General features: G+C 43.3%; 1 protein-coding gene across 5 annotated transcripts in view; it reads left to right on the top strand.

Annotated features, from left to right (window-relative positions):
* The window catches only part of kcnc2 (potassium voltage-gated channel, Shaw-related subfamily, member 2), a 64,728-nt gene that overhangs the window by 28,110 nt on the left and 14,676 nt on the right, over window positions 1–21,942 (top strand). Inside the window, exon 1 of one of the 5 annotated variants that reach the window (XR_006026482.1) lies at window positions 12,963–13,183. The exons of 3 other annotated variants lie outside the window; for them this stretch is intronic. The gene's annotated coding sequence lies outside the window, so the exon portion shown is untranslated. Of the gene's footprint in view, window positions 1–12,962; window positions 13,184–15,105; window positions 15,246–21,942 lie in introns of those variants that run through there. One more of the 5 variants, XR_006026481.1, reaches the window with a different exon arrangement.

Genomic DNA, 21,942 nt, shown 5'->3' with positions numbered 1-21,942 from the left:
CTCTCTCTCTCTCCCTCTCTCTTTCTCTCAGCTCTTCTCTTCTCTCCCCCTCCTATTTTTCTCTCCTCTTCTTTCCTCCTCTTCATCATGCCTTTCCTCCCCCAACCTCTCTGAAACTGATTAGCTCTGGCTCCGGCTCTCTCTGTGACTGACTGATAGGTTGTCCAGCACCGGGCACCAATTGGATTTAGTGTAGGGTGTCCACTGTGTGTGTTTGTCCACTGCAGCTTAGTGTGTGAGCACGCAGTCGCGGGGTTTCCCCTCTATCTAAATGTCATCCCGCTGCCTCGCAGTTGGCCTGGTGATTGGACTTGGATCAGTTAGCTGTATACACATACAGATTCTGTATTTTCATGAGCGCTATGAAAGATGTGCAGCAAAGAAAATGAATGAACAACAATTTATAGTCCATATACGTTATATGGACCATAACGTATAGTCCATATACGTTATGCTCTATACTCTAGTACTAGTAACTCTATAGGCCCTGTACTGGATGCTTACTACATATTCTGTTGTACCAATGTACAAACTTATTCTCCCTTGTCATGAGAGCCATGAAAGATGTGAACTAAAGAAAATACAGTAAGGCAAGGATAACATCAGCGAGTGGCAAGCGGCAGCGGCAAACGTAACGCAACGCTCAGACCATAATAAGTTTTATCTCGTTCCTAAGCAACACAAATGGTTTGAAAGTTTATCCAACGCTCGCTTGTTCAACGCTAGCGTTACGCCAGCGTTGCCACCGTTCTGCTGCCGAACGATGATGCAGCGCGATACTGTGTTGATCACAGTAAACCCACTACCACTAACTAGACTAAACCACTGCTGACCACACACACACACACACCCCTAATCTCTGTCTCTATCCCTGCAAATTACAACATTTGTATTTTTTTTTACGTTCATAAATATAACTAGATGTACCGCAAAGTGGTACAAAATATGACCACCGCCTCAGTCCTGCACATTCTTTCAGCAAAAATAAATCACGCTTCATCTCCTACTCCATCCCCTACTCTTGCAACTCATGTGTATGTAAATGAGTGTGTGCATGTGTGTATGTGTGAGTTTGCTTTTGTGTATATGTGTGCTTCTGTGTGTGTGTAATGGTGTAATGGTGTTTGTTTGTGTTTTGGGGTGTGTGTGTGCGTGCGTGTGTGTATTTATGTGTTTAGGTGTGTACGTGCATGTACGTGTGTGCGTGTGTGTGTGTGCATCCATGCTTATGTGTGTGTGTGTGTGTGTGTGTGTGTGTGTGTGTGTTTGTGTGTGAATGTGTGACAGTCGTGCATTTTTTCTCAGTAGAAAGTACATTTCAACATCATCATCCTCTACCTGCAACTTTTTCCCGGGAATCACTTACCAAAAATTCAGGAAGAAAAAAAAAGAGAGAAAGAGTAGGGATGTTTGTATGGTCATGTTTTGAAGCAGCTATATGAAAGAGCTAAGTACACTTCCATGATGACACTTTATATCAAGTAAATAAACCTTAAATAAAGTGATATCAGTATGTTATTACATAATTGGTTGCAGTTATTACATTTTCAAAGTTTTTTTTCCCAGCCAATAATGTAATATTAATGTAATATACATTAAAATTATTACGTTATTGACCATTACTATGTTATTGGCCGTTAATACATTATTGACCGTTATTACGTTATTGGCCGTTATCAGCACGCCGCCAGCGCTCGCTCATCTCGCTCGTCTCCCTCAGGCGTAGCCATGTGGATGCGTGCTGCCTCGGCTGCCCGCCACCAGGGAGAGACGTGACAGACTGGTGAACACATGGCTGCTGTCAGCGATGCCACCCAGCAGATGCAGCAGCCCTACGAGTGCAGGCAGGGAAACAGGCAGGGAGAGAGATGGGCAGGCAGGGAGACAGGCAGGCAGGGAGACATGCAGGCAGGCAGGGAGACAGGCAGGGAGACATGCAGGCAGGCAGGCAGGGAGACATGCAGGCAGGCAGGCAGGGAGACATGCAGGCAGGGAGGGAGACAGGCAGGGAGACATGCAGGCAGGCAGGCAGGGAGACATGCAGGCAGGGAGACGTGCAGCCTGTTCGTGTTGGTATTTTTGAAGGCATCCTAGCTGATTCCCACATCCTGTTGACTCCCAGTGTGTGAGGGGATGACAGTAATTCCACCCTCCCATATATGAGAGAGGGGAAAAGCAGAGGGTTTTCTGTGAAAGGGTGGGGGTGAGAGTGGAGGTGGATGGTGATGGGGTAGGGGTGGGGGTAAGCGCGAGTGGGAGATGACAGATGAGCTGGCTGGCTGGTTCATTCAGCTAATCCGACCAGAAGATCCATCTTCAGACTCACCCTATTTAATAATGGAGAGTGTGAAGGGAAGCACCCGTATTATCTATATCCATTTAGCCAAATCACCCTCAATTCCTGGTAAAAAAAATATGATACATGATTCATGAATGGGGAGCTTGTCGCTGCCATTTTGAAAGCCCCATGGAGTTCTAATGGCTGGCGTTAGTGGGGAGATATGAGCTCGAGCTCCAGGTAATTGTAAGCATAGTGTGTTCCTCCTTACCTTTCAGATTACTATCCTGTCACACTAATGGATTAAGTCAGAGTCATGTAGAATAGACTGTGATCTGGAGATTAAGTCTACTTTGCATATGAACTATGAAGTCCCAAGACGGCAATGATGACAATGTCATAAACATGCCGTTTTTAGCATTGTGCATAGGTTTGGTATTTGGTTTGGTATTTTTGGCAGTTTGTTCTTTTCCTGAAGGTGGAGGTGAAGTCTGTTGTCTGCCTACTGAACTGGTCACATCTGTGAAACGTGAACAAGCAGAGGACATGCATATGAACTTCCAGAACAACTGTAAACATGCCTGTATTGTTTTTTTTATCTCTATTCACACACTTAGATTAGCCGCGACAAAAGTTCACCAACGTGCTATTATGAACCCATTCAATCAAATCACAGTAGCCCTCTTCTGCCTATGTGTTGCTCTCTGATTCACAGTCAGGGAGAAATCCTTTCCATAGTGTGCTGATGAATTGTTACCCTTCTCTGTCCCTCACGTGCCAAAGTGTCATTGGGTTCTTCCCCAATTTCACTGTAGCCTGGGTTTCCCCATGCTGCCTTATGTGCTCTATTTTATTTGCGCTGCTAGGCAGCCTGGATTCCATTGACCCGATTTTCACCTCAACGAAGGAACCAATCACAGAACGGAGGGGGGACAGCAAGACGATGACGACACACCAAAGCTATTATGAGCTACATACAGACGCATTTGATAGACATTCGTAGTGCCCAATAAATGGCTCTGAGCATCAAATACGAGAAAATGAATGTGTAGTTCCCAGACCCCATCTCAATGAGATGAGGTCTGGCGTTAGCTAGGCTAATTTCACTGTTGGTAAAAATTCAAATCCCAAAAATTGAGTGGAAGTCTTGGTTTAAAGGTATAAATTGTATACTGTGTGCATGAGCTTCATGCAGTGGCATCTGCTGTGCACAGGGATCATTATCAATTATGCAGGCAGTACATGATGAATAAATTAGTAGCTGTGAAACATCAGTTTGCTGTGATTGACCCTGCTTTGATATTGGGAAAGTACAAATAGACGTTAAAATGAGGCTGGATGGACGCCATTGATCACTGGCCCACCAATCAGTGCCTAAGAGGGGACAGTCACTAAATGGAACGATGGAGATTGCATCCTGTGAGTTAGTTCAGTACACAAGGCTTAAACAATAAGGTATAGACACATTGTAAATAATCAATAAAAAGACCTGTCAAACATACCCTCCTGTCATATTCTATTATGGGATGGAGTGGATGTCCAGTTATCATGATGTTTTTAAGGTTTTTTTTTTTCATTGTGTCTCAATCATAAATTACAGTTGGCCTCTCATCTGGAGGTCTGACATGTATTTCTCAGCTCAAGTGACACACTCTCACATTGAGATGATCTCTAAGGGATGCTCTCTGGGCAGGTAGACAACTCAAATCACCCCAGAATCTTCCAGAATCACAATTAAAGTGTCTTCCTCCCACCCACTCTCCATCCCCATGTCACAATGACCTAATCTATATCTCACTTCTCTGCCTCTCTCTCTCTCTCTCTCTCTCCATCTCTTTGTGGAGTGGTTGAGGTAAACCAAAAAGACCCATATGCTTGTTGTACGCTCGTGACTACTAACGTTGATCAGCAGCCCACTAGCCGTATTCCCTGCTGGGGAGGCAACAAACAACTTCCAGTGGTCCCCATGGCCACAATGCACGACACGCCAGAGGGGGCCACACATGCTCCCTCAGGGCCACACATGCTGCTTGAATGGGTTTCAAACACACTCCATACCTGCAGGCATGGTGAGCAGGTAAAGAGGTAGAAAGGGGGAGGGTGGGCAGAGCGAAGGAGAATACAGTATAGTTTGGTGAAAGAGAGGAAATAGACAAGAGAGATGAGAGCTTCTAGTGTCTGTAAGCAAAGTGTTATCTGGTAGACGCCTGGACTTATCTCGAGATAAAAACGGTATCTTTTCATCAGAATTTTGTGATACTTCAGATGAATAGAAAGCCCCCACTGTTCCCCTTTGCCATATACTCCTGGCAAAGGTTGTTGGCAATTGATTAAAATCGATGCCCTTCAAGTAAGAATAAGAAGTTTTGTTGTGTAGGAAGACAGAGGTATCAGATTATTTGTACGGTCTTGGCTTTTGACAAATGTGTGTTTAAGATTGTGTATGAGTTTAATTCCAATGATATTGTGTGTTTGGAGTCATCACCTATTTTGAAAGTTGATTCAGCATTTACGTATACAGAGAACAAATTCTTCACCATGTTGAAGAATATACCAACATCTATGTCTATGCCTTTTATTTTTTTATTATTTTTTGTTTATTATTTATTTTTTATTATTTCTTCACTGAATTGAGCTAAATCCTACTGTAACATAAATACCACCAACATTGTTGTGTGGTAATAAAAGTATCTATCTATCTATCTATCTATCTATCTATCTATCTATCTACTGTATCTATCTATACCATAGTTTGGCCTGAAAGAACATCGTTTGTGATAAGGTCATTGCGGTGTCCGGCTGATGCAAGACCACTGTCAGAAGCATCGACACTCAGTATGTCGCCCTCGGGGGAGCGGCGTTCCGCCATTGTCACACCTGTTCTCGTCTCTGTGTCGTGTTCCCATGGCGGCGACTCTGTCACCGTGGCAATGTCAGAATACACATTCTTGGTGTTCTCTCAAGAGGCAGACAGGTGAATGTCAGACAACAGCCGTGTCACATAATGATGTCACAATAGGCGAGGAAGGGTGATCAAAGGAAAAGCAATCCCTCGAAGTGTCTGATTCAGAGAGAGAGAGAGAGAGAGACAGAGAGAGAGAGAGAGAGAGCAATTTTGTTCACTTACACTGCAAGTTTGGGGTCACTTAGAAATTTCTTTTCCACTCTATTGTAGACGGAATATCAGTTGCATTGTTTTTTTTTTAATCAGGGCAGCAGTTTTCAGATTACATTATGTGCTTACATAATTGCAAATGGGTTCTCCAATGTTTTCTCAGTTAACCTTTTAAAATGATATCAGATTAGTGAACAGAATGTGCCTGTGAGGGACCGAGGCGACCTTGCAACTTTGTTTGTCGTGGGGGAAAAAGAGAGGACTCCTTTTTCACAGTGCCTTTGGAACATTGGATGAATGGTTGCTGATAATGGGCAATGTAGATATCGCATTAAAGATCAACCATTTCTTTCTACAACAGGCATTTACAACAAAAATAATTCTGTGGAAATGCATGGATTCCGGTTGCTTCCAGTAGCAGCAACTGGAATCCATGCATTTCCACTGAATTATTTTTGGAATCTGGTCCCTTATCATACCTGTTCATTCGTACTCGTCGCTCGACTTATCGTGACTAAATTCAAGATGGCGGCGAACGGTAAACTTCATGAAGGTACTGTCTGTATAAATCGTCTTGTAAATAAACTACCAGTGCTTTTTCAAAGTTCTCAATGTCTCGTTTTAAATGTCAAGGCCCTCGGAAGTCTACCAATGAAGTATGGAGCTACTTTGAGCCTCATAAATGGTGTAAAACAGTGATTTATTTGCATGGCTAGGCCGATGCCCGAGGCACCCCCATCGAAATACTGTTGGTAGCATCGGCTAACTAGCGCCAGATTTCTGAGTGCAGGGGACAAACTAAGATGAGCTATGAGACATACGTTCACACTCGGTATCATGTTTCAACACACTTTAGGTCAATATCACACCGGAATTCTCCTTTAATGATGAACATTTCTGACCCAAAACTTGAATGGTAGTGTACATGTAATATTCAAATATCTATTCCCATTAAATGAGATGTATTGAGTTGGTGTTATTTATATCTATTTCTCTTTATAATTATTACTTCTATTTTTAACAACTGATTGTGTCATTGTTTTCATCACTGTCATTTGGTATTTTGTGCTTCTGTGTGTGTCTGTGTGTGTGACTGTGTGTGTGTGTTTGAAAGAGAGAGCGAGAGAGACAGAGAGAAGGGAGTGTAAAGATCCCAACTCCCAACACCGTTCAGGGAATTGATGTACTCAGAACCCTCGACTTCTATTTTAGGAACCTTTTTATGATAGGCTTGTCATTTTAAAAAGGCATCAGAAATGAATGAGTAACCTAGTTCTTTTGAAAAATCACTCTTGCTAGCCACGTTTTTTTTTTTGTTATTTTACCTTCCACTTACCTTACTCCTCTCTCAGCGTGTGTGTGTGTGTGTGTGTGAGAGAGAGAGAGACTGTGTGTGATGACAGATCTGTGTTGTGCTATTTCTGCCGACAGGCGCGCCATGCCTAACAGTTCTCCTAATGCAAGGCAATCTGGCTGTAATATCCATCTGCTTCATTTGACGGTTCCCAAGAGAATCATTCAGGCAAACAGAGCATTTGTGTTCCTGTCCACAACCGAACCACTAGGCACGGAGATCTGACAGCTTTATCCAGTACAGCACACTGTAAGACAAACAGTGGGCCTCACTCAATTAAACAATTAGCATCATTGACAAAGTATAGGTGTTTGCTAACTATTCATTCACCAGTTGCTTGTAATACCATCAGGCATCAAAGTGTGGTGAACTGTGTAGATGTGGTGGACCCAATCTCGTCCTTCAGGTTCAGGAACTCTTTGTCTCACACAGAGGCCAGTGGGATGGTCATATTATTTCTCATATAAGCCTCTGCATCAAGTTCACCATGTGAGCATAGGCTAATAACAGAAGGCTAACACACACCTACACACACCATTGTATCCTCTGCAAAAGATTAAACAATTTGGCCAGTGGCCAGAACTTACTTTTGTTCCAGCATCTGTGTGTGTGATATGTGTGTTCTCCCCACTAGGTTACATAGCCTCCAGCCTTGTGCCTACGGCCGAATCACATGGTGATATCTCCTACTGGGGGTAGCCGTGGCCTACTGGTTAGGGCTTTGGGCTTGTAACCGAAGGGTTGCTGGTTCGATCCCCGACCCAGTAGGAAAAATGTGGGCGGGGGAAGTGGTTGAGCACTGCTCTCCCATGCCAACAGCAAGGTACCTAACCCCTCACTGCTCCCCGAGCACCGCTGTTGCAGGCGGCTCACTGCTCTGGGTGTGTGTGCTTCACCTTACTGTACACTGTGTGCTGTGTGTGTTTCACTAATTCACGGATTGGGTTAAATCCAGAGACCAAATTTCCCTCATGGGATCAAAAGAGTATATATAGGCCTACTTATACCTACCAACGCCACTCTCGCATGTCATTGGCCATGGTAGTCCTGCCATATTGCTTAAATATACCTCAGATTTAGAGGCAAAGTTCATTGACTAACTGCAAATACAATGAACTCCTGTTCTAAGAGGAGTTTTGTCAATAATTGACCAAGAAATCTGGCTTGGAGATCAGCTTCCTATTTGCTTTTTCATTTCTACATTGACTTACAGCACAATAAATCCCTCTCATCAGCAGTTACATGCTGTCCTACTCCACACTTTAGCCGCTAAGCATCTACTGTAAACTTGCAGATCTGGATTAGCATCATCATCATGAAAGGACTGTTTGAGCAGCAGTCAATGGAGCTAGTGTGGAGAGCTCACAGTACTTCTGAGGTACTTCTGAGCAGCTCTCCACATAATGGAGGAGATGTAGGGAGCGAAAGATGCTCTCTCTCACTCCCTCTCTCTCTGTCTGTCTCTCTCTCCCTCTCCCTCAGGCCCATTTCATTTTCTAGTCCCTTTTCCCCCCCTCCTCTTCACCCACTACATGCTAATCTTTTCATCAGCTCGCAAAAGAAGACAAATCAAAAGCCCATTACCTGAGGTATACTCACAGGACTTTTTAAAGAACAGGACTGATTAAGAGCAGAGAACTGAGGGAGTGAGTGCAACTTTGTGTGTGTGTGTGTGGGTGTTTATAAGAAAGAAGAAGAATGTGTGACTTTGACGTTGCTTGCATGTGTGTACATGCTGTGTGCTTTTAGAGTGCATGTGATGAGGCTATAAAAGTATGACAAGGCTCGAGCAGGATGTGCGTTATTCTTTCATCACGGCGCCGTGTGTTGGCGTGCTTTAAATATGACAATAATATATTCATGTATTCAGAAAGCCCAGCGGAGGCCGAAGAAGACAGTGACAGTCGCAGGGTTCTTTTCTCTTTTTTTCTAAGAAGACTGCCTTGATTCTGACATGTGTTACCATACTTGCAGACAGAATTTAATCAGGATGGGTAACATGAATAGTGAAGTGAAAATAACAGGGGATGGGCGGGCCAGGGGGGGGGGGGGGTGTCTACAAGTCAAACGTTCACCAAAAGGACATACTCACGATATGCCGATGAGGGTTCAGAACGTCAAAGAAAAAAAAGGTCCATAGCACACATAAGACACAGCTGTGAAGATTAGCAGTTACAGATAGAGTTAAGAATTCAACTAAGCTAACCAGATTTATTCCGTTTGGTAGGCTATACTTCCATAAATAAATATATACAAAGTTAAATAAATGACATCAGACTTTTGGCCACTAAATGCCACTGGTCGCGTTGTTTAACCACCAGCCCTTCTTTTAGATACACAGGACCTTTTTTCAAATGATGCTGTCAACGTTCATTTGTTTTTGTGAGCTTTGATAAATACCCACCCACAACAAAAAGAAAAGAGGGAGAGAGACAGAGAGAGAGAGAGAGAAAGAAAGAATGTGTGAAGGTAAATAGTGACTTTAGCTTTAAATCACCAGAGCAACACTTAGCAATAAAAATAGCAGCAACACAAACAATCTGACTAAAGACACAATGGACACTGTTGGACACAGGGGTAGTGGAGGAGTTGGCGTGGATATTTTATGGATATTTTATATTTCCATCCCCCAGCATTGTAATCTGTTTTATGTTGAGATTGAATATCTGAACAGGCATGTTTATTTTATTTGACCATCTCATAAGTGTTTTATTATACAATACTGAGTCTCAAAATCTAACCTTCCTCCCCATATAATATCTGTCCATATAAATTGTGCTGTCTTATGTCCTTGTGTGTGATTTTGTGAAATGATTTTGTGTGTTATAATTCCTAGAACACTTTCCCAAAGGCATGTTTGGCCGACATCACTCTACAACAGAGCTAAAGTGTGAATCCATGTTGCCACCAGTTGAGGATAGCAGAGTGCATCGCATAACACATCTGACTCCATCTCTGTCAACTGGTCTTGTCATTGGGGTGTGAATATGAAGAGTTCAGCCAGCGACATGTTTAGATCTCCCCGACATGCTATTTGTGAGGCTGGCCCTGCTACGGGAATTTCCTTCACAGAACCGTAAATAACACAATGCAGTGCAACATGAACAGACCAAGGCTTGTTATGTTCGATTCGCTACAAGCCCATAAATACAACCAAATCATGCTAATGCCCTATGGACTGGACGCATGTGGCTATTTACGTCCATTTAACATCCCAGAGTATACGTTTCCTAAGCCATAAAACATACTTGTGCTGTTCGGCTGTTGTGTCTTGCCAGGGGAGGCCTATTCACTGCTGATGGATGTGGCTGATAGTCGGTCACAGTCGCAGCACTTAAAGTGGTTATTCCTCACTGTGCTTCTGTCTGATGAAGACATGCCCATTTCGATTCAGATAAACAAAATAGTGGTTGGTGGGTGTTGTGGTGGGTAGGCAGGGACGGTCGAGGAGATTTTTTTGGCGGGACTTCGCCTCTTGACAGCTTGTCTTGTCGGCTGATATGGAAATGGAGAAGTGTGGCGCATGTTGTTTGACACCCACCCCGTTGAAAAAACACCATGACCACCCCCCTGCGTTTAACACAACGTGACATGAGGGACTGTGATCACACCCTAGAGCTGAGAAAGGTGTGCTGGCGCCTCCATACCTGTCAGCCCAGGCACGTGTCCCGTGGTCTATTTATAGCCACATGTGCACTGATATGGGTGGAAACAACCACAACAGAGACTTTCTATGAGGAGACACAGCACTCAAAAAATCCTCCACAGAAAAGCATGGGATTAGTTTGTAATGCTAATATGGCAGTTGTCTACACATATCCCGCCCCTTTCGTGGCCAAAAGTTGACATGTGAATACATCGTGCCAGTCATGTGGTGTGTTGCGCGAATACATCGTACCAGTCACGTGTTGTGATCTCGCCGCTGATCTTGCTTGCCGAGGTTGTTGTTGTGAAGCCTTGCATACGTGCAGTTCTGCCCGATATAGGTAAGTGCCCAAAGTGCGTTGCAATATGACCGCTGAGTGGGGGGACTTGCCTAAAAGGACCACTTTTAGTGACACTGACTATGGGTTTGCTGTATAGCTGTGTTAGGTCAGATGAACTGGGAATGAACCAGAGACCTATCAGAATTGGATCAATGCTGCGCCCCCTTTTCTCCCATTTGTCACATCACCTGTCAATCATTTCATACTAGTTGGTCTGATTACCTGAGAGCCTCATATAACTATACAGTGTTCTGAATGGAGAGTCTCATTAGCTGTTTGCCTTGTGTCTGCAATGAAGTGCTGTATACTGATTGTATTGAATCTGGCAAAGACTCAACACCTCCCCTCCCTTCCATCCAAACCCACTCCACATTTACCCCAACACCACTTAATTCATTCTTTAAGAGCTCCACAGTAACAATGAATTATTCAAATGAGCAAGCCTGGAAATGTTTGATACGCTGTTTTTTTATGTGTGCATCTGGTTGGTTGCCAAAAGCTGTGTGTTTACGGCAAAAATACGGGGTCCCCCAGTGAAAGGGAGCAGACTGCCAGTGTGTCAGTAAGAATAGGAATAATAACGAGTGAGGAAGAAGAAGAGAAAGAGAGAGCGGGAGAGAGAGAGAGAGAGAAAGTAAATATTTAAATCATTTGAGACTCTCATCTGTATTCAGAGCCTTTTTCTCCAGCTTCTTTCTCCTAGTCTATTATTTACAGCTCAGCTGTGTTCGTTTTCCCAGACTTGAAATCCAATCCTTCCTCAGCTCCATATTGTTCTACATTTGTTAGGCGGCATCACTGGAGCTTCCATTTACTCTGGAGCCAGAGTGTCTGCTCTTAACCGTAGACAAACACCCTGGTGCGCTGAGCATCCCCCAGTCGGCGGCGACACTGAAATCCCCCCACTCTTGTGGAGTCCCGCGTTTCTCTTTGGGGTGTGAGCGGGGAATCCCTTCCTCTTCCTGCTTATTTTTTTTTTCTTTTTGCGCCAGCAACACAGTAATTTATTTTCATTTTCTCTGCCGCTGTTCGTTCTCCCATTTCTCCTCCTCCTCCTCCTTTTCTCCCTCTTTCTCTCCCTCCTCCTCCATCTCCCCCTATTTCTCCACCCTTTCCTCTCCATCCCCAGTCTGACGGGTCTCAAACAGAGAGATAGCGAAGAAGAAGAAGAAAAAGAAGAAAAAAAAGGAAAAAGCAGCACCGTTACCATGGCACCACATGATCAAGGGAGAAGCTCTGTTCCCCCCGATTGCAGGCTTTGTTTGAGACATGATTGGGAATATTGTACCCACACACTCGATGCCTCCATGTTCATTTTCTCCTCATTTCTTATATGTGTTTCCAGTGAACGTCCCAAGTCTGGCACATCTCATCAGTGGTTATGTGGCAACTGTGAAGCATTCGGTCACACTCAGAGTCCTTTTTATTACATAGGTTCCTCTGAGAAATCTGGGCAAATGACTTTCATCTCGTTAGTGGCATAATTGTTTGCTGATAATGCGAGACATTAAAATGACCCAATCAAGGAGCCTTATAAGCTTGCCATTTCAATTACAATCTTAATTATGGAACATGCACACACAGAATGGAATTCTGACAGAACTGTCTGAAATCACCCCCATCCCCAGAGATGGAGTGCGTGTCTGACTACGTGATCCGTAATTGCACGTTAGTCGGGGGGGGGGGGGGGGGGGTGTAAGACGAAGGATGAGATGTGTGGAGGAACCTCCAGGGTCCCCCCCTCAGGGTGTGCTGACGTAAGGGATGCTGTGAAATCTACGAGCTGGATGCCAGTCAAGGCAGTCGGCCAAGAAGCTGCTGTGTGTGTGTGTACAGTATGTGTGTGTGTGTGTGGGTGAGTGGGTGAATGTACATATGAGTGTGTGTATCTGTGTGTGCATGTGTGTGTGCGCTGGGGAGGTGGTTGTCTGTGTGAGTGGGCGTGTGTTTGTGAGTGTGTCTTTGTACATCTATCTATGTTGTGGCGTACATATACTGTATGACATACAGGTGTGTGTGTATGGTTGTGTGTATGTGCGTGCGTGTGTGCGTGTGTATGTGCGGGTTTGTGCATGTGAGGACATGTATGGACCCTTTCAAGAGAGTTCCATTATCAGCATCATAGTTGGCACCACAAGGCTTCCGTTTTAACATTCCATATGTTATCTTAATGCAGAGGAAGTAGATTGGGGCCCAAATAGAACGTTCAAGCATTGTTTTTGTTTTTATTGTTGAAAGGGTCTATAGCAGGCCTACTGTGGAGGCACACTGTAGCTGTAGCTGAGACTGTGGCGCGGGGCGGTGGCATGGAGGTGGAGACGTAGGGACGAGTGCCTTGTGCTGCTCAAACAGATGGCTGGGTTGTGGGCCAGAGGAGGTGGTGCAGACGGAGCGAGATGATTGGTCAGCCCTGGCGAGCTGTCGCTGGTGCGCCACATAACTGACACTAGGTGGGTAGGGAGGAGGAGGAGGAGAGAAAGGGAGAAGAGACAGGGGAGGGGGGTGCCTTCATTTGGGGGTGCCAAATCGGTGGGGATTTTCGAGGAAGGCAGGCCAAGGTTTTCCCCTCCTGTCTAAAAATAGAGCAGTGTTTCGTGACAGAATAACTGTTTGTGTGTCTGTGTCTGTGTGGGTGTGTGTGTTTCTCTCTCTCTCTCTCTCTCTCTCTCTCTCTGTCTCTCTCTCTATCTGTGTTTGTGTGTGTAGGGGTAGCCCAAAGAGGAAACAACATATCATATAACTCACCAAATCTGACATGTCTGAAATCAAGCCGTATCGTTTTAGTTGTGGATTTATACTCAGGCAGGATATTTCAAGTAACACTAAGCTTTGGCAGTGGAAACTGTCTTCTTCTCATTAATCTCTGACTGCCTTAGCTAATGTATTTAGACAGGTCATAAGCCTAATTCTTAAAGGCAAAGAAAATACACAGCTATACTGTAGCTACCTGCCTCAGGCGGGTTACAGTCTTAGGTTTGAGTGCTATTCCCTTCTGTTATTCTGTCAACAAATATGAATGCTCTGCCTTTTGTTGAGGCACACAAATAAGTGTGCATAGATAATTGGTTGTGAGGCACTGTGTGGACTACAAGTTCTTTCATTAACTCAAGCTAATGGAATCATAAAAGTTGTTCCCGTCTTTGTTTTTTGAGAGTGTGTGTGTGTGTGTGTGTGTGTGTGTGTGTGTGTGTGTTAGTACCGTTGAGTCTGCTAAAGTCCAGGGAAGGGTACTTTTATCTCTGTGTGTTGGTGTTTCCATGTGTGTTTGTCTACATGTGTGTTTGTCTACATGTGTGTGTAATCATAGGTTGATAAACATATCACTTGGGCCCGTAAAGAGAGAGAGGCATTCAAATGTACTGCCTGCATCTCAGTGGTTCATCCACAGATCTCCCTTGAGGGGCATTGAGTTGATTTAGTTGTTTTACACCATTATGGGGAAAACTGCCATTGTTTAATTCAAAAGCATACATCAGGAACAGAATAAATAGCTTCACTTGGTGGTTTATACATCCATGTTGGAATATGAGACAATTATATAACACACAGTGGATTGACAGTTGGTTTTATTTCACACAGATGTGTTTTGTGGAGTAATGTGTTGCTTTATTTAGTTATGGGTGGATGGCTGGATAGATGCCATGTCATAATTGTGTGTATGTGTGTGTGCGTGAGTGAGTGTGTGCGGACGTGTGTGTGTGTGTGTGTGTGTGTGTGTGTGTGTGTGTGTGTGTGCGTGTGCATGCATGATATCTGAAACAGATTCTTCCTTGCCAAGTTAAAACATCTGCGCATTAACAGAAGCTCAATATGAGCCAATCCTCAGTGTGATTGTCTATTAACTTCCTACAGCCCTGTGTTGCCAGTACAGAAGGCCAGGGACCCAGAGGAACTATATTTATGCAATATGACAGGAGTGGGAGTGGAGTTGGTAAAGGATATCCCCATGACAGTATGTCCAGGGGTTAAAGTGTGTGTGTGTGTGTGTGTGTTGGGGGGGGGGGGGGGGGGGGGAGTTAATTGTGCATGTACAGAGGTGACCAAGAAGCTAGCAATTCTTCAAGTATTGCTACACCACGATGCTCAATATCTTGTCCAGCGGTGAGTCATTTTTCCCTGTTGTACAGACACTGGATTTTCATATTGATGACTGGATTGTCATATTCCTGTCACATGACACTGTCATGACACATGAACCCTAATCCGACCCCTAACCCTAATCTTAAACCTAATCCTAACCCTAACCCTAACTTGTTATGACAAAAACAGAATGTCACTTAAAAACAGAAGCGTTATGTCATAAACGTTTATGACTTGTTTATGACATGTTCATGACAGTGTCATGTCACTCTTATGTCGATACTGTCAAGTAAAGTGTAACCAAGTAAAGTGTAGAGGTTTAAAGTATGAACGTTAATGCACTATTGCACCCACATTTACTTGGCACCACATCACAGGGCTAATCTTGATATTTTGGTGGTGTCCTTGTGAAGATGGAACCATCATTTTAAAGTGAGTATGTGGACACAGGGCTTTGTATTACTTCATTTTAATGACCTGTAATCGATAGTCAACAAACTGTCAGTAGCAAGTTAACAAGCTTTCAACACACTTGTCAGCTAACCAGACTACGCAACTACCTTAGTGACAAGTGACCCAAGTGACAATAACCTGAATCTTCTCCAAACCTTAGGCCTGTCCCTATTTGTACCGTGCTTCTACTTGCCAAATGCTTTGATATCTGTAATAGGCCGGCTAATCTAATGCATTAATGACTCACCGTTGACTCATGGCATGGCAAGGAGCCCAGTCAGCTCTCAGCAAATGAATAAATGATGCGTGGAATTACCAAATATGGAATAATCACATGGAATTACATACATGAAGCACATACGTAATGCATGGGGAGACTTTATGAATGGGTGCCACTGTGAATGTATAGGGAGAAAGACCAAGGGCACGCTAGAAGGACCTACAAAGTGAGAAACACACTATGAGAGCATGGGTCATACCATCCTCTTCAGTGAAAGAGAGAGAGAGAGGTGGGGTGGTTGGTAGAGGTAGAGTTCTAGTAAAGGCTAAATTACACAAACTTGTACACTCATATGGATAACACACATGCACACACACACACAGTGAACTAATGTCTAATAAAGAATTGGGAAATAAACTCACTTCCATACAGTAATATATCATAGCAGCCATGCTAAAAACACAGTACAACAGCAGTGGATTTGGCCATTCCCCAAATTCAACAACAGGACAGCTATCCACAGCCATTCAGCAAGAGCTAATATAAGAACTTTTTAAGTGGTGGATCAGGATGTGAATGAGAACCATGCAGGGGTGCCTGTCCCTGGCTCGTGTTACCCATAAAAGTGTTTTATATTAATCTGACACAGACACAATGCTGAGAATACCAGCTGGATTTAATGGCACTATTTTTTATGTCAGGGGGGGGGGGGGTTGGGGGCTTTCAGCCTGTCAGTTGTTCCTTTGACATTTGAACATGAGATGGGAAGAAAAGGACAATGTTTTTAAATAAAGAATACGACTCATCCGCAATAAACGGCAAACAGTGGCAGGTCACCCTGAGGATACAATATATCCCCTAGTGACCCTGCCCACACTCATTCCTCTCTCTCTCTCTCTCTACCACTTGCTCTTTCTCTCTAACAGTTTTTATCCCTATCTTTCATTACCCCCCCCCCCCACACACACACACACACACACACACACCTCTAGAAAGCCATTATAGCAGGGCTATTCAATTCAAAATTAAGTTGGGCCACATTTTCAAACCAAGAAATTGAGCTGGGCCAGACATTTTCACCAGCTGGTAGGATAAGCAGCAGATATAACGACACATTTTTAAACCAACACAAATTCATGTAGGCCTATTGAAAAACAAGTACAGTAGCCTAATGTTTATTTATTGTTTTCCTTTTGAATTTTGTCACATTGGACACAAGCACAAACATCAAAAACTGCATCAAACATTTTGATGTGCTTGTGTCAGATGTGTGTTTGTAAACAGTGACTCTGACGCTATGAGCACACTCTGGCACTTTGAAACCGTTCATGAATTCGTGTTGATGGAATTATTGTTCGTTTATTCAGAGCGCAGACTGACACTGAAGGGACTGACATGACGTCAGTCAAACTGAAACATTTGCAGACTGTGTTTTAGATAGATAGATAGATAGATAGATAGATAGATAAATAGATAGATAGATAGATAGATACTGTATACTTTATTCCTCTCCAAAGGGAAATTACAGAAGTACTGTTTTGAGGAAATACGTCAGATTATGGATTTATTTACAAATTATAGAGACAAACATGCTTACATAGTGCTAATCATCCTCACCGTTGTCAAACTTTCGAATGAAACAGTCTTATTTCAATCTGCTGCTTGTGATAATGTAAATTTTGATCTATGAGAAACCGTTTATTCATGCTCGTCTTTTTCAAAGTGCAGAGCATTGCGAGCATTTTCAGAGTGGCATTTTGAATTTACAAACACCCCAAAAAACGAAACAATAAAAGAGCTGTAACTGCATATTGCTACGCTAAGCCGAGTGTTGCCGTCTGTTGGTGACTAGGGATTTCTGTAGGAATTTTTGAAGGCTTGCAAAATGTTTCTTTCTTTACGTTTCTGGCAAAACTACAGGCTGGGCTACTCAGAGGTTGCTTCTGGGCCGCATGTGGCCCGCGGGTCGGCAATTGAATAGCCCTGCATTATAGTGATCTCCACATTGCTCACACCTCTCTCTGGTTCTACCCCCTGACTCCTCTCCCTCGCCAGGCCCAGCTGGTGGCGCGTTGGCAGTGCCCACCTCCCCAGCCTGAATGGCACCCAAGGGGCCCATTGGACTGGCCATGGCAGGAGTCTGACGAGCTTGACTTTGCCAGGTGGCGAGTGGTCATTCTCAGCCATAGTGAGATGATTGGGCTAAAATAGTCTACCCAAATGCCTCTGGGTAGCTAAGTGGTCTCTATGGTGACCAGAGAAGGGCTGTCTGCTGATCAGTTTGCCACATTCTGCCCTGCTGCCTGCCACTGGTTGATGCTGTTGTCTAATAGCAGATCACCTTCTCTTTTTATGCTTCATTCTTTTCTTGAGTGATTCAACATAGAGCCATGGTGGTCTAGTAGTTAAGAATCTGGGCTTCCAAATGGAACACCAGAAGGTTCTGAACTTGATTCTAGGGGCTGCCGCCATTATGCCCCTGAGCAAGGCACTTAACTTGCATTGCTCCAGGGAGGCTGTCCACTGTAGTTAGTTCACTATTAGGAGAAGAGTGTCAGCTAAATGGCAAATAATGCTAAATCATGTCATGTAAATAATATAGAATGTAAATAAGACATGAATCCATGTGTGTGCTAATCTCCTATCTCTTTTACAGCCTTTCATTTCACTACTCTAACTTTGAGCGGTTGTCTTATAGTAAATTAGTAGATTGAAAACATCTACATTTTCTAAAACATTTTCTCCGTTTGCTTCATTAGTCCAACTTCTCTCCCACGTCTCCATAATGACTGCAGCGCGCCAACTGAGGCCTCTGCTCCATATGGTATTACACTAATAGAGACAGCTGTTTTTCTCCCTTCTATCACTGGGCCACCTATGTGCCTACATGAGGAAGCTGCTCGAGCTTTAGTCACGGTTAGTCATGCACACTGACAGAGTGAGAGTGTGTTTGGCTGAAGAAGGGGTAGTGAAGGAGAGGATGGCGGGCATATGCAGCAGTGTGTATTGTGTGTGTGTCTGTGTGTTTGTGTGTGTCAGTATAAATATATGCGTATTTATGTATTGATACAAATATATGGGTGTGGGTGTTTATGTCTCAATCTGTGTGTGTGTGTGTGTGTGTGTGTGTAATGGGAGTGTGAGAGTGTGTTTGTAATGGCGCCCTTAACAGTGGGTGAGTCAACCGTTTCCCAGCAGCTGGGGAAGATGCATTTAGGTTACTTTAATTAACACTTCTGCCTATCATGGAGACAGAGTCTGTGCTATCTACAGTTTGCTAAAACTTTCTCTTTTTCTCACACATGCGCTAGGCCTACGCTCACAGATTTCTCTCATCTTCTTTTACTGCCTTTCTCACTCCACGTTCTTCCTCTCTCCTTAGCTCTCGCTACTTTTCTTTCTTTTTTTTTCTCACATTCTTTTTATCACCTTCTCCCTCTCTCTGTGTGGTGGTAAGTGGTAATTAAGATTCACATATTCTAACCTCTACTCTGTGAACACCCTTTAAGTTTGTGTTTTTACAGAGCAGGTTGTCCTAGCTGGTGCCTCTCTTAGTAGGTTTCCTTAGTTTCTCTCTTCCGTAGGGACATAGAGACCTATTTATTGCCAATAACCTTCCCAAAAATTCTTTCAACGTCTCCTAAGGTCCCTTTCTCTCTCTCTTTCTCTCTCTCTCACACATACACACACACACACTCTCTCTCTCTCTCTCTCTCTCTCTCCCTCCTTCACTCTTTATTTCTCCCTCTCAGTCTCTCTCTCTCTCTCTCTCTTGGGCTGATAGTTGAGGTCAAGTTGAAACGAAGTGAACATGGCGCTCGCTTGCTCGCAGACAACCTCTCAGGAGGGCACAGGCTGCCCCAAATCTGTCCCTCCTGTGACCGCTGCGCACCCCCCACCTCTAGCTGTAAGTGTGGTGGAGGTAAGCCTATCAGGGGAACGTTCCAGAGGACACTTCTCGTCTTCCGACTTCCCTCAAGGCACGCTAGCACCTAGCAGATGTGCTATTAGCGATAGGACTTAGCTTCCCTATTTTTTAGCCATAGCCAAGAAGGTTTCTAATTGATATTGTTAGCAAAAGCTCTGTACATTTGCCACAGGAGGTGTTTGCCATAGCCTCTTAGCTTTTTCTTTGGAGCTGTTAGCTAGAGATACTTAGCCTTGTTATTGAAGTTGTATGCTATAGCATCTTAATATTTTAGTGGGTGTCAATGCTGCACACAGCGATCTCAGCATGTTGCGTAAGACTTTTGCAATCAGGAGTGCGGAGTGTGCACTTTAAAGTTGTGTTCTGACTTTGTAATGTTCGATAAAACATGAGGGGGTGGATTTTCAGCCAGGCTTAAATTCACCTCTCTACATAAACATGTGCGATCCACTGAGGCGATCCCCTCTTTGAACATTTCGAATGAGCTTTGATCGTCATCATTTTGCAGAGGGCAGGTTGACAAGGCTGCAATCAAAGGATCCTCCCAGGGAATCTTTTCTGTCTCATAGCGGTAACTATTGAGCTACCACACATTAATACAGGAACATTAATGTGCTAATGGCATGTGGGCTACTATACTGTGTGTGAACGTACTACGCGAGCAGATCTGTCAAATATCTAGTGTTTAGGGTATGAAAGTTGTCACATTTTCTGCATATGGTTTAAATCTGGGACATTACAAGTGTAACCCCAAAAAGCATATCCTAATACAGTTGTACAGACAAAACAAGTAACATGCATCCTTAAATAGACATTTATTTAAATCACACACAGGCATTGTCAGTATATGCTCTCTGTAATGCCAATCACATTTCACAACAAAGCTACTGACAGGCATTGCATAGAATAACGCAGCTCAGATGTTCTCGTGTCATACTATATTATACTACTTTAAACAGACATAAACAGAAACAGAACTCCATGCTTTCATGAACATAAGCCTCACAGCAGCAGTCATACTGTGATCATGTCTCAGCCGTTGATGGTCACGAGACAGACGGGCTGTTGGAAGTGGTGTAGCCCACCAGGACAGTCATAGGCTAGGTTGAGATCAGACGCTTCAAAATGATCCTGTTTGTCATTTCCTTCAGCATCCTTTTTATAGCCATTATGCACGCTCCATTAAAGCAATGAGGATGTAGACCTGCTTTTTTGCATAAACTCAAGCAGTCATATTGACTGATGCTATCATTATGTCTAATACAATAGGCAAGCATCCTGTTACAGAGTGGAAACCAGAGAGGATAATGCATGATGTCTTCTGGTTGGTGAAGAATAATATTCTATGTGAAACCTGAATCCAATGGTAATGGCTATATTTTAGTGCTGTCAAATGATTAAAATGTTTAATCATGATTAATCGCTGAATTCCTATAGTTAATCACGATTAATCACATATTTTATCATATGAATAAAATTCTATTATTTTGCATTTCTGAACTTTCCAGGAGTCCATATTAACAATAAAGCAATTATTGTGTATCTTGATTGGGATTCAAATGAAAGCAAAGCTAGTTATTTCATTAACTGAACTTTAAGACATAGGTCTATTTGATTATTTAAATCAAATTTCAAAAGATGTGCAGCAGACCTGAGGCAACACCAGTGTTTCCTATACATTGTCTAATCTGTGGGCGCCACGAAATAAAAATCAGCCGCCACACATAAATATTCTATGTTTAATTGAATTTAATTGAAATTAAATCTAAGATCAAATCCTTGCATTGCCATTGAGCTGCGCTTTTTACGCACGCAGCCTTTCCTTGTCCCGCCCCGCTCTCTCTCTAGCCGCTGCCCCTCCTCTGTATGTGCATTTAACAAAATATTCACGATTGTTGAAGGATTGTTGTTGCCACATAGAAGCATTGCATAGAATAAGTCTGGCTAAATTGCTATTAAATTCGCTTAGCATCATGGCCATGCTGCGCAAATTTGTTCAAAACTACTGCATTGAAGTTAACTCTGCTAAGATCTTATCACAACATAGTAGGCTACATTGAAGAGACTAAACTAAGTTAAGTTATGCAATCAAGCAGTATCTCAAAGCTAACGTTAGAATACTGTTTGGATTGAATTTAGCATGCTTAGCTTACTTACAGCTGCTTGTCAATTTCGTTGAAGGGCTCATTTTATTGACTCTGACACTGAATGTTTGCAAAATCCCGATGTAAATGGAAAAGTGTTTTCCAAAATTCAAAAATGCTTGTTAATCTTAAAACTGCTTTGGATGGTTGCCGCTTTGGGTTGAATCAGTGACACATGCACGTCAGGTCAAAACCAGGCCATTTTCGTGGGTTTATCACTAGGTGGCAGTCTCACCAGGTCTCGCTAGGTCACTTCCCGGAAACTTTACAGGCAAGACTTCATATTTCATCAAAGATGCTACATCTCCATTTCTAGAAATAAAACAGCGATTGTGATGAAAACTAGCCACTGTTTAGCTTGGGATTTCTTAGGAACAGAGGCAT

The sequence above is a fragment of the Alosa sapidissima genome, chromosome 22 (genome assembly GCF_018492685.1).
Source record: "Alosa sapidissima isolate fAloSap1 chromosome 22, fAloSap1.pri, whole genome shotgun sequence".
NCBI classification, from domain to species: Eukaryota; Metazoa; Chordata; class Actinopteri; order Clupeiformes; family Clupeidae; genus Alosa; species Alosa sapidissima.
This window is presented reverse-complemented; position numbering and strand designations above follow the sequence as displayed.